Genomic DNA, 13472 nt, shown 5'->3' on the forward strand with positions numbered 1-13472 from the left:
CCAAGGGGGTGAATTTCCTATCTTTGCTCCAATTGATGTGTTTTGGTTTTTCTTGAAAGTCCCCTTTTTGTTGAGGACCGGTTGGGAGAGATTTGTCATTGCTCTTGAAGAATTTGCCCTTTCTTCCCCTGTTCTGCTCAGGTTTCAACCCGCTGCCACTGTCATTCCTGCTGCTGCTGCCCGGATGGTCTTCGGGGATATCAGCCGAGTAGGTAAAATGGGCCTTCTTCATTGGGTCCAAGATGTTCTTTGCTGAAGAGACACCTTCGTACATCCCATTTTCTACCCCCATTTCGAGCCATTCTGCTCGCTCGGTTAATTCGATGAAGGACTTGGAGGGATATGGGAAGAGGAGGCTTTTGAGGGGCTGACAGAAATTGTTGAGGATGACCTGGAGGGCATGTTCCTCAGAAATGGGATTCCTCATCTTATTGCAAATACTTCTCCACTTATGGATGAAATCCTTGGCCTTTTCATTGGGCTCTTGCTTCAAGTTGCACAGATGGTTTAGAGTAGGCACAGCCTCCGTGTTGAACAGGAAGCGTTCAACAAACATATTAACAACTTTATCAAAATCCCTCAATTCGATGGGATTAACATGTTCAGCGTACCACTTGGCCGCTATCTCGTCCAAGCTGCGGGGAAAACAGAGAAAAAGGGCGCGGTTATCCTCACTGAACCGGGCACATTCTGCGAAGAACATTGCTAAATGGGCTTTCGAGTCGCCGGTTCCATCAAACTTGATGAACTTCCGGGGGAGGTTCTCCAGATCCTTGTCCTCTTCTAAACCGAGATAGAAGTCCTGCCTGGTGTACGACCTCTTTCCTTTGTCACGGATTTGCAGGTCCTTGACTATCTTGGTTAAAGCTTGAATTGAATCCTCTGCGGGGGCCCCATACTTGGGCTTGTTTACTGATACTGGCTCTTCCACTGGCCTCTTGGACTGCCGCAGGTGCTTTGGAATGTAGATCAACTGTTCTTCTTCTTCAGAGACTTCTCCAGCTGACCCAGAATCCTCAGAAGTACTGTCATGCTGCTTTTTCTGCTTGCTGATCTTGACTGGCTTCTTTATGGGCTTTTTCTTCGCTTTGCTCTTAGAAGCTGCTTTCTTGGGAGCAGCTTTGGCCTGCTCAGCCATCATCTTAGTCATCATTTTTTGAAAGATCTGATACATGGCCGGATCAACGTCGCTTTCATCTCCGGAGTTATTCTTCTTAGACAATCTAGGAGAATTCACCTCCTCTGACTCGCTGTCACTGTGCTGTTGAGCAGCCCTTGTCTGGACCATTTTTCAGATGCCTAAGCTTCCTGCAGAATATGGGAATGGTTAGAGTATGGAGAAGCCTTTTTGAAAATCACAATTTCTTTGAGAAAAAGCAAGAAATGAGGAGATTTGGTAGACAATTTCAAGAGATTATCCCATTACCCGGGATTTGGGTCATCACACGATTTGTGATAATTGTGTTACCATTTGATGATAACAGAGAAATGTGCCTTGTTACCTAGGCGAGGTCTTCAACCATGATAAGATATATTGAAGAAATGCTGAAGGAATATCCCTTTTACCCAGGATTAGGTCGTCATCCAAAATTTGTGACTTTTATTTGTGCTATAAACAAAATACAGAAAACAACATTTTGGCCAAAAAGTAAAATTTTATTGATATTTTTAACATTCAAAGACAAAGAGAGGGTGGACAGACAGTTTGCCACCACTCTTGATATTCATATGATACATTTGGTCCAGGAAATATAGACAGAGAAATAAAGGAGTTCCAGGTATATTTAGCGACAGGATATGCCCCAGACCACTGATCCAACTGCAGGTTGAATTCTGACACGTTGCCTGTCGAGAAACGGGTGTTGGCACGGACCTAACGCTGTGAAAACTGCCTCAGACATCGTTCCGGCTGATAATCAATACAAAAGAAAGGGCCCATCAACTTGTAGCGCTTGTCACGGGCATAAGTGTATCGAGGAACAGTCTCTCTTCTGTCAAAGAAATCCCAGGTGATCTCCTCCTGATGCAGCTTCTCGATCAGAGCTCGGCATTGGATGACTGTTTTTGGCTGCTTACTGTTGAACCTGAAAGAACTGGCCTTCGAGGGAACGTGTCGCAGGAACCATGACTGAAGGGCGTAAGTGCATCCTTCTACCAGAATGGTCTCCCCAAGGGCAAATCGAGCCAAACCTCTGTAAAGGAAGGCTAATGCGGCCATGGAGACTGAGAGCTGACGGGTTTGCTTGCTTCCCCATCTCCGAAAGAGCTGTGCAACTCTGATGTCTATAAAATTTTGACCATCTTGGAAGAAGGCTAACCCCACTGTGCACAGGATCATGGCGTGCTGAATTCTGTCCTTCGCTGCTCGGGACAAAGTGTCAACCTCTTTGTAGGCTCCGTACTTTTGATATAGTTCAAATAGGTCGATGAACTGATTTCCACCAATCTCAGTGAGAGGCCAGGATCTGCTCCCTGTTGCTCTTGCTAAGGCCTCTCGAACATCTACCCCTTTGATGTTGATCAAAAACTGCTGCTCGACAAGATCATCTGGCTGACTAGCTGGTTCGGGCAACCCCATAATGTCATTGAACTCATCCATTAGTAGAGTCATTTCTCCCCAGGGAAACCAGAATGTGCAGGTACGTGGATTCCACCGTTCTGCCATGGCTTGAATCAAAGCTCCATTGATGGTTCGCTTGCCTACCGTTGATGCCATTTCCAACCCACAGTCATCCAAGTGGTCTGGGAACATATGTGAGAAGGTGGCAAACCAAGAATAATACCACCGTGGGAAGAAAGGACGAGACTGGATGACCCGCAGATCCGGGGGTCCATCCTGGATCTGATAGAAGACATGATCTTGGGGGAAGACAGCATCGAGGGAATTTGACGCCATTGAGATGATACTGGGGTAAAAAAAAGAAGAAATGAGGAGAATTAGATAGAATGCAGGACTTATGGATAGACTCTTTAAAGAATCAACCTGGGAATTTTGAAAAAGGTTGATAAAATTTTAAAGGAGTTTTCCAGGGTTTTGAAGAAAATTTGATCTAAAAGAGAAAAAAGAAATGTAGGTAGATAGAAAATATACACCTGGGGTTTTTGAAAATAAAGGTAAGTTTTGAATAATACACCCAGGGTTTTTTAAAAAGGTTTGATACATATATGAGAGAATAAGAGAAATATCACACGACCAAAGCTGCACAAACAAGGATGCGCATACAACACTCCCTAAAGGCTGACTCTAAATGCAATATTTGAAATGGCTTGTAGGACCTTAATCCTAACTCTAGGGTTCAAATTATCTGATTCCGATCAAGATACGCCGATATACTCAAGCCGAAGCTCGAAGTACGTGGCATAGAAATATTTCTCCGGTTCTAAGGTAATGGCTTCCCAACATCCTTGAGCACCTACCGATATACCTCGGACTATGGCCCTTAGGTACGTGGTAGGGGGGCGCAAACCCAAATAAGTGGTCCAGTTGTGAGGCTCTCTCCCGAACTATGGTTCAGTGAGACAGCCCAGCAACGTGAAGACCGGGATAATATAGGTAAGGAGGTTTTTCAAAATATGTGCAACATGCAAGAAATCAGATGGCTCTAATGCAAGTCCTAAAGAGATAGATTTAAAATGAAGAGAAGCATACACTTGCATACATTGTTTTGCATTCAATCTCTAAAATTGAGGAGAGTTGTATTTCAGACCTAAGTCTAATGTGAGCATGGAATAATCTCCTCAATATGGTCCTATCAAACCATACTTAGATTCTATATGCAATGATGTCAGCTTAGGACAAAATCTAGGCTCCTAAGGTTTGCATGGAAATGAAGCTGACATATGTTTAGAATAAAGACTTAGATAATATCAAAGCAAAAGAAAAGGCATTAAATTCGACCGGACGGAGACGAGTCCCATCTCGGTCGCCAAACCTGTGATCATCGCAAAATTTTTCCTCTCGTAATATTCTCTCTCTTCCTTCTCTTGTCCTTTTCTAACCTCTTATTTTCCTCCTTTTTGAAGGGAGTAAAATAAAAGAAAGAAAAAGAAGAGAGAAGAGAAAAGAAAAAAAGAGAAGAAGAGGAATTATTTTGCGGGTCTCACTTGACCTTAATTTTGAAAATATTTGAAATAACTCGCCTCCATTTTTGAAATATTTGCGGGAAAACTGAGAGACGGGATCTGCTCGTCGGTACGAGGTTTGACAGTTCCTGGCGCCTTTACCAGGGGTAATCGAACCAAGGGTCGAATTTATGCCTTTTGTTTTGCAAAGAATTTATCTAAGAATGCACAATGAATCATGCTTGTGCAAATGCAAGAATGTATGCTCCTTTTGAAAAGAATGTTTTGAAAATTTCCAAGTATTCTGAGATGAACTTGGTAAAGAAATGAAGAAATGTTTGAATTTAACTTTAGAACTTTGAGATAAATCAGAGAAGTTCTAAGTTTTCAGAGTTGGGAAATAAATATTGATTTTGAAGAGAAAGATTTGAAGCTTTGAAATGAAAGAAAATGGAATTTCAAAAGTCAGAAATGGACTTTGATTTTAATCATGGATTTAGGAGAAGAAGATGAAATCTGAAAATGTAATCTTAAGATTTGAAATCAGGACAGGCTTTGAGAGATCCAAAATGATATATAGAAAGTAGAAAATGGATTCAGACGAGATCTGAAAAGGGGATTGGATTTGAGAATTGGAATTTTAAAGTGGAATTTGGACTTGGAATTTTGAATGGAATTGGATTCAAGATTTGGAATCCAAGATGGTATTTGGATCTGAAATCTGAGATCCGAGATAGGGTTGGACTCTGGATCCTAAGATGGAGTTGGATCTGAAATCTGAGATCCAAAGATAGAATTGGGTTCTGGATCCTAGAATGGATTTGGATCTGAAGTCTGAGATCCAATGTAGGATTGGATTCTAGATCCTAAGAATTGGATTTTGGATCTGAATCTGAGACCCAAAATAGGGTTGGGTTTTGGATCCTAAGAATTGGATTTGGATCTGAAGTCTGAGATCCAATATTGGATTGGATTCTAGATCCTAAATGGAATTCGGATCTGTGATTGGAGATCCAAAGTGGAATGGGGTCCTACACTTTGGAAATCTGGGTCCAAGTTTGAGACTAGGATTTTACTTTGGATTTGGGTTATGAAAAGTCCAAATAAGACCTTAAAAAGAGGGATCTGGGTTCTTAGAAACCCAAAGTTTAAGTTTTTAGATTCAAATCCAAATCTTGATTGAAGATAAAGGAGGTGAACTTGATTTTTAAATCAGAAGATAACTTCAAAGTTAAATTAAACTTTGAAATTGAATTTTGAATTGAGTTGGAAATTTGAAGTTTGAATATAAAATGATTTTGGAATTTCAAAGTTAAATTGGACTTTGAAATTGGATTTTGAATCTTTGAAATGAGATAGAATTAGATTTGAATAAGATCTGATCTGAGAAATGAAGAAGAAGAATCACTTGGATTTTTGAAAAAGTAAATTTTGAAAATATGATGCAATTCTACCCTAAATGATGAATGAATTTAAATTTTGAAATTAGATTTTGAAAATTGTATTTCATTCTTTACATGAATTGAAATAAGATTGAAGATATAATACATCCTTGACTATGGTCATTGAATGTATCATATAATAATCTATATTTAAACTCAGGTGAAGAATGAAACATATTTTGTGCTTTTATAGAGTTAAAAATGGAATTAACTCTCAATATACCCTGACTATGGCCATTGGTATATATATTGAATTAATTCTAAGTTAAACTCTGATAAAAGGTGAAATATTTGAAGAATATGATGATTTTTGAAAGAGGATCCAGTATGGATCCAGTATTATTTCATAAAAGATAAGAATACTAAGTCTTGTTTACACCCCGACTATGGCCGTTGGTGTAAATCATCAATTTAGAATTAACTTACCTTTTATGAAATGGTGCACGTGCCATTCGTGTTTCACCATTGTGAGAATTTGAGAAATAAAGGAAAAAAATGTATGAACAACAAATAATTCAATGATATTTACAATGCTCATCCATTCTACCTAAAGCATGAAAGGTAAATTCTCATTTAGATCTAGCTATTACAACACATGAAATCAAATTTACAGCCCCAAATGATGAATTTATCTACGTATTTCCTGCAAAAAATACTTGGTTAGTATGAAAATAGAGGAAAACTACCTATGTCATGTGGAAGTCAAAGAAAGATGCCAAGATATATATGATGAAGGAAATGGGAAATGATACATGCACACTTATACGTTTATGCATATATATATATATATATATATATATATATAGATGTAGGGCATGTACTATGCTTTATGAAAATATGAGAAGTGATAAAGGGCTGTGGGCAGCATAGTAAAGGGATGTGCTGAATGCAAAACAGGGAATAAAGGGGAAGAAGTATGAATGCAAGGTAGGAAAATATGAATATGGAACAAAGGAGACAATGGTTAGAATTCTAATTGGATCTAAATCACTTAGGTGATCTGCCCTAAGAAGGGTTACACTATCTGACAATGTTAAGATGGGGCTGGATGGTCGTCCCTCAAGGGATCCTAGATTGTGACAAAAACCTGGGTTTTCCTTCATTGTTTACATTAATGCAACTTTTACCAAGCATTGGCCCAGTTTGACAGCCCAAAGTCTATCAATTTTTACAATAGGACTCTCACTAAACAAGATGCTGGTAGCTCTCTCCCATAAAGAAGGTATGTTGATGATGTGGTAGCGGTTCTGCTGACGCTAAAGAAGGGAGGGTACATGTGTTCGCACAGTGCTAAGCAATTACCAAAAGAGAACAGCACAGAAGATGGCGTATGGGAAGGTTGTATGTGACAGCAGATAGGGTGAGATGAATGATTGTTGGAACTAACAGGGGACCTGGTGCAAGTGAAGGTCCTGCTGCTACGCATGTGGCAGCAAGATCTGGTGGGTTTGGTAATGTCACACAGCAAAATACCTTTGCTGACTTCTTCTAAATCTGGATTACAGTGGTTCTTCTGTCAAAGCCAGAAGTAAGCACAGTTGGAGGATGAGGATGGTGAACCTAATGATAAATAATATATGAACAATGGATAAGAACAATGTAGAGTAAAGATCCATAGTAGATCAGAGTGGTAAAAAAAAATGTGTCTCTAACATGACATATGTTCAAATGAAGAATGCTACTAACGATGTACAGCTGTAGGCAGCAATGAGTGCCAATGTTCACTAGGTGTAGAGCCTTCCAGAGATTTTCAAAGGGTCGGACATCTTTTCCAACCAGGGGACAATGCTATGCTGGGAAGCATAACTAATAAGTGGATTTCAGGCCCCTCCCCAGAATTCAGAACTGAAGGTTTATGAATCAGAGAAGGTGAACAGGAATATGAGTACACCTAAAACAAACAACAAAGAAAAAAAAAGGGACTAATATTCAGATGTTTCTAAAGAGGAAAATTCAACAAGATTTGGGCAGGATTATGCAAGAAGAAATGAAAGTGACAAGAAACATACACCAAACCAGTGTTTTCAATGCCTACATGAGATCTTTCATGACCCTATTGATTGATTTTTTTTTTTTGGCGATATAATATCTTGAATAGATATTATATCGAAACAACCTCTGTACCAGCATCTTGCCTCATTTGAGCTGAGCGCTTCTGACTTAGAAAGCTCATAAGCGACTCCAGTGGATTGGAATTAGCTCCAGATTGAACATGATTCAGCTTAGTATATCAGTGTTTTACTGCTGAATATACAAAAGGGTGAGCTCCCAGGTGTAGTGAGCCACCAACGTGGATCAAATAAGGTATACAGGGATCAAGTGATCTCTTCCTCTTACTGCAAAGAACGAAAAGGGGAGAACAAGTGCATTTACAGGGATATTTCTCAGCAGCAGTTAAGTTTTCCTGCGGGGGCAGATTTCCTCCAAAGCAAAAAAAAAAAAAAAAGACAGCACCAGTGATCCAGCGCATTTTCTAGCAATCTCTCATAACCAAGAGGTGGACACGGTTTGTGCTACTGATAGGACTTAAGCAGATCTTGTGCAACGACCAATATAAATCATAATGAATGAGCACATAATGGGCATTGAAATACAACATCTGATGAAATACTGATATGAAGAAATTAAACTGGAATATTAAAATGCTATCAAAAGTATGGTAGATTGAAACAAAATTTTGATTCTAATTCAACATAGACAATAGATTTAGCAAGAAATTTGGTTCTTGCATTTTGAGGGTTTATGAACTGCCCTGTTGCATGGTAGCCTGGCATCGATTCTAATGACATGAGTGGCAGACATTATCTATAGATAATGATAACCTGTAACATACCTTCAGATGAAAATCAACATATTTCAAAGGTAACTAAAAAAAAAACTTTTCATTACTGATCATGACTGACTTGAGAGGATGGATTAAAGAATAATGATGGAAATATAATTTGTAACACGTAACAAACAAGTATCAATACACTGACTCATAAGCAGCAAGAATACCAACATCATGCATGAAACTATAATGGAGATACTGAGCTATAGGATATAGAAATGGGTGAAATGTACTCTGGTCAGTTTACGCATCTATTGATATAATTTGAGCTCAAATTTCCAATAATACAAATGGATGTTAGCATCACCAGACTGCTTAACATATCCCCAGATCGACCTTAGCTATCTTCGTGTGTTTTGACAGCAACGAGGAACCACAAATGCCCACACATGAAGCCTAGCTACTTCAAATACAACACAGGATGAAGAATGTAAGAGCAAACCGGAACATCTCCCAGATATGGCTGATGGAGCTGGAGGAAAAGGGTCTCAGGCTTAATATACGTTTGGGCTAAAAGTGTTTCATATCTCCAGTAGATCACCTGATTCCTTACCACCATGTATCTTAAGGGACTTCAGTAACAAAGATAATGAGGCTTCACAATCACGGTGAGGCACCCTACTGGACATCACTATTTCAAGATGAGTCATAGTTGGATGGCTTCATTTGACATGATGACCCCAGTATGAATCAGCATCTTTAGATTCCAATGGGTTTAACAAATACAACGCAGATTTGTAAAATACGATTGGATGATCTACGATGACTCACAAAAGCATGATGGACTTAAGCCACATAAATATATCTTCAGAACAGAAAGAGAAAAGAAAAATAAAAAAAGATGCAGAGAATACTCAGACTCAAAGATGATAGATGAAAGGAGAAGAAAAATGTTGGAATATATAATTCCTATGTTGTAGCACAGGGATGTGTTGGGGTTGCTGCTGGCAACCTAACATCATCCATGGTGCTTTTAATGGGACCTAAAGATTAAAGGGGGAATCAGAAATTACAGAGAAAGAAAAAAAAAAGTAAATCATGGGAAAAAAAATCCAAGTTGAACAGGCGGGGATTGAAATAAGATTAGAAGTAGATGGAAATTTTGAAGCCTGGGTGGATCGGCGATGCCATTGAGAGGCATCGTCGGTCATCAGGTTATAAGGGAAGATGAAAATCAGAATTCCATGGTGAATTTGAAATGAAGATAGACATTAGGAATCAATGATGCAGAATTATAAGAACATGAGAAATCGAACTCCAAACCAGCATAAATAATGATAATAAAAAAAAAAAAACAAACAAATCCGAAGATGAAAGGGGTTCTTACCTGGCTTGCAGGGGTTTTGAAAGAAAGAAGGAGGGATGAACCGTAGGTCAGGCTCCTCCGGGCGATCAGAAGAGGGACTTTGCTTTTGCTTAGCTCTGCTACAGGGCTTTTCGAATTACTGGAATTCGGAGGAAAAGACCGCCGGTATTCTATCTATTCCTTCGGATTGTTTAAAGCAGAGAAAACTCCATGAATGCTTGCAGATGATGAACTTCAAAAAAAATGGATGATGTAAAGAAGATGGGTTTTCTCCAGGAAAGAGAGAGAGGCTCGAGAGTAATGCGCAGGGGGTATGGAGGCCAAAATTTTTCGATCCCCGACCCCTCCTCCTCCACCTCTTCTTATTGAGGGAAGAGGAAGGATCCGGAAGGTGGTTTCGTTGAAGATCGAGGGCGGAGAAAAGGGGAGGCCGTTTGCAGATCTGCGATGGAGAGAGGAGACGGTCGTTTGAAAGTTTCCTTTTTTCAAAAAGGAGGTTCCCCTTTTAAAAATTTTAAAAATATGGTTTTAAGAAATGAGCCTTTTGGCAAAAATGGCTTCAAAAGCTTGAAAATCACCCGTTTTCTTTGTGGCTTTTCTCGATTTTTTTGGTTTTTATGTTATTTTTCTATATATATATATATATTTTTTTGTATTTTAGAATAAAATCCTAAAGCTTTACGAGGAATCAAAGGTTTAAAACTAATTTTTGTGTTTTTGCGAAAATATTTACAAAAAGAGAAATTTTCTGAGAATAAAAAGCTATTTTGAGAAAATTTCTTCAGAAAATGGTTTTGGATCCGGATTTTGAGGAAATATAGATTTAAAATATTGGATTCGGATCCGAGATTAATTTTGAATATACCAATATGGATTTTAATTCAGAGAATCTAAAGAAATGACTTGATTTTCTCAGAAAACGAGGTTAGGGGCAAAAGGGTCATTTTTACAAAATTTTGAAAAATTTGGGGTGTTCACAGGTTCTGACTCGGGTCTTCCTTTTATCTTTTCTTTTGAAGTTTCGAGTTCCGACTCGAGCTTCCCTTTGGTTCTAATCCTCGCGTTAGACCAATCGTTTTCCTTAAAAATTCGAGTTCCAAAACTCGGGTTTTCTTTTATCTTTTCATTTTAAGATTTGGGTTCCGACTCGAGTCTTCCTTTTATCTTTTCTTTTGAAGTTTTGAGTTCCGACTCGAGCTTCCCTTTAGTCCTAATCCTTGCATTAGACCAATCATTTTCCTTAAAAATTCGAGTTCCAAAACTCAGGTTTTCTTTTATCTTTTCCTTTTAAGATTCGGGTTCCGACTCGAGTCTTCCTTTTATCTTTTCGTTTGAAGTTTTGAGTTCCGACTCAGACTTCCTTTTTGGATCCAATGCTCGTGTTGGAACCAATCGTTGCATCAAAAATTTGAGTTTTTCCAAACTCAATTTTCTCTTTTATCTTTTATCCTGAGAATTCGGGTTTCGACTCGGGTCTTCCTTTTATCTTTCGTTTGAGGTTCCGAGTTCCGACTCGGACTTCCTTTTGGATCCAATGCTCGTGTTGGAACCAGTCGTTGCGTCAAAAATTCGAGTTTTCTAACTCAATTTTCTCTTTTTTGAAGATCCGGGTTCCGACTCGGGTTTTCCCCTTTATATACTCCATCTTCTTGAATATCCGAATTCAGGTTTATTCTCTTTAAAATTCCTTCTTTCCCCTTCAGGTTAAGGGATAAACCTGAGTTTCTCGTTCAAGATAAGGGATAATCCTGAAACCATTCGTAGAAGCAGTGTGACCTTCTATAATGGTCCTTCAAAATCCAATTCTCACATTGGTCCTTCCAAATCCAGTCTAACCCTGGTCCTTCATCAAATCCAATTCTCACATTGGTCCTTCCCAATCCTTCCAGTCCAACACTGGTCCTCCATCAAAATCCTTCATCAAATTCCAGTTTTACACTAGTCCTTAAAAAAAAAAAATCCAATATTTACATTGGTCCTTCCAAATTCCAATTTTCTCAAATTGGTCCTTCAAAATTCCAATTTTACACTGGTCCTTCAAAATTCCAATGTTTACATTGCTCCTTCCAAAATTCCAATTTCATAAATTGGTCCTTCAAAATTCCAGTTTTACACTGGTCCTTCAAAATTCCAATGTTTACATTGATCCTTCCAAATTCCAATTTCATAAATTGGTCCTTCAAAATTCCAGGTTTACACTAGTCCTTCAAAATTCCAATGTTTACATTGGTCCTTCCAAAATTCCAATTTCATAAATTGGTCCTTCAAAATTCCAGTTTTACACTGGTCCTTCAAAAATTCCAATGTTTACATTGGTCTTTCCAAAATTACAATTTCATAAATTGGTCCTTCAAAATTCCAGTTTTTACTGGTCCTTCAAAATTCAATGTTTACATTGGTCCTTCCAAATTCCAAATTCCAATTTCATAAATTGGTCCTTCAAAATTCCAGTTTTACACTGGTCCTTCAAAATTCCAATGTTTACATTGGTCCTTCCAAAATTCCAATTTCATAAATTGGTCCTTCAAAATTCAAGTTTTTACTGGTCCTTCAAAATTCCAATGTTCACATTGGTCCTTCCAAATTTCAATTGCTCAAATTGGTCCTTCAAAATTCCAGTTTTACACTGGTCCTTCAAAAAATTCCAATGTTTACATTGGTCCTTCAAAATTCCAATTTTCTCAAATTTCAAATTCCAGTTTAACGCTGGTCCTTTACCAAGATCCTTTACCAAAATCTTTTTTTCCAAAAATTCCTTTAGCAAAATCCTTCTCAAATTCTAGTTTAACATTGTTCCTTTAGCAAAGTTCTTTTTCCAAGGTCCTTTACCAAATTCTTTAAACTTAACCTCATTTTTATGTTGATCCTGTAAAATCCAGTCTTACTGATCAAAATTGCCAAAATAAAAATTTTCAGCCCAAAAGTCTTATCAAAATCTATATTGAGTGATTATTTTACCAAGGATTCTTAAAAATCTTGCCAATCTGCTAAAAATGCGTTGATTCCAATATTTTGTTTTCATAAAAGTATCACCTCGGATTGCCTCTAGTAGTCTTTTAAAAAAGGTGAAGCTTTTTGCGAAAAAGAGTAAAATTCAAATCTTCTCTCTGTTGATCAACCAAGAGGATGTAAGAAGTATCCTTGGTATGATTAGCGAAAGAAATATTCAATGATGTTGAAAAGCCGAAAGCGAATCAATATTGATCATAGCTATGGCGCATGTTTTAAGTTGATTTTCTGGCAATCAGGCAGTAGAAATACCCTAAGCGATGAAAAGAATCCACTCAATTTGTATCTCTTCCTTCATTCATTTAAGCTTCAATCAAATATTCGCAAAGGAGATCTCTTAATTGTCGTCAAGATGAAGACGAATATGTGAGTTTGACCCCTTGGGCCAAAGAAGATTCGAAACATCTCCGAAATGAAGGAGTTTGTGACAAATCCTTCTAGGGAACGTTCAGATCACCGCCAAGATGAAGGCCACTGCGCTGAGCCTCCCGACAAACCCTAAAAGATATTTGATTGCTGCTATCATCTAGAGATTTTTTAACCAATGAGCCAATATAATCCCTGAGAAAAAGAAGGATCAGAAAATCTCTAAGATGAAAGAGTTTGTGTCGTACCCTTCCTCAAAAAAGAAAGAAAAGCCAGAACATCTCCAAAATGAAGGATGATGTAACAAACTTCCCCAATGTCTCAAAAGGAGTGCCAAAAAGATCATTATGGAAAAGTCCCAGGATATCAAACTGCCAAAATTGCCAGAAATCATCTTTTCTTATGCGAAATCCCTTTCATCAATGTCTTTTCACTACTTGCTTTTATGAAATTAAGA

The sequence above is a fragment of the Nuphar pumila genome, chromosome 4 (assembly GCF_984573655.1).
Source record: "Nuphar pumila chromosome 4, dmNupPumi1.hap1.1, whole genome shotgun sequence".
NCBI classification, from domain to species: domain Eukaryota; kingdom Viridiplantae; phylum Streptophyta; class Magnoliopsida; order Nymphaeales; family Nymphaeaceae; genus Nuphar; species Nuphar pumila.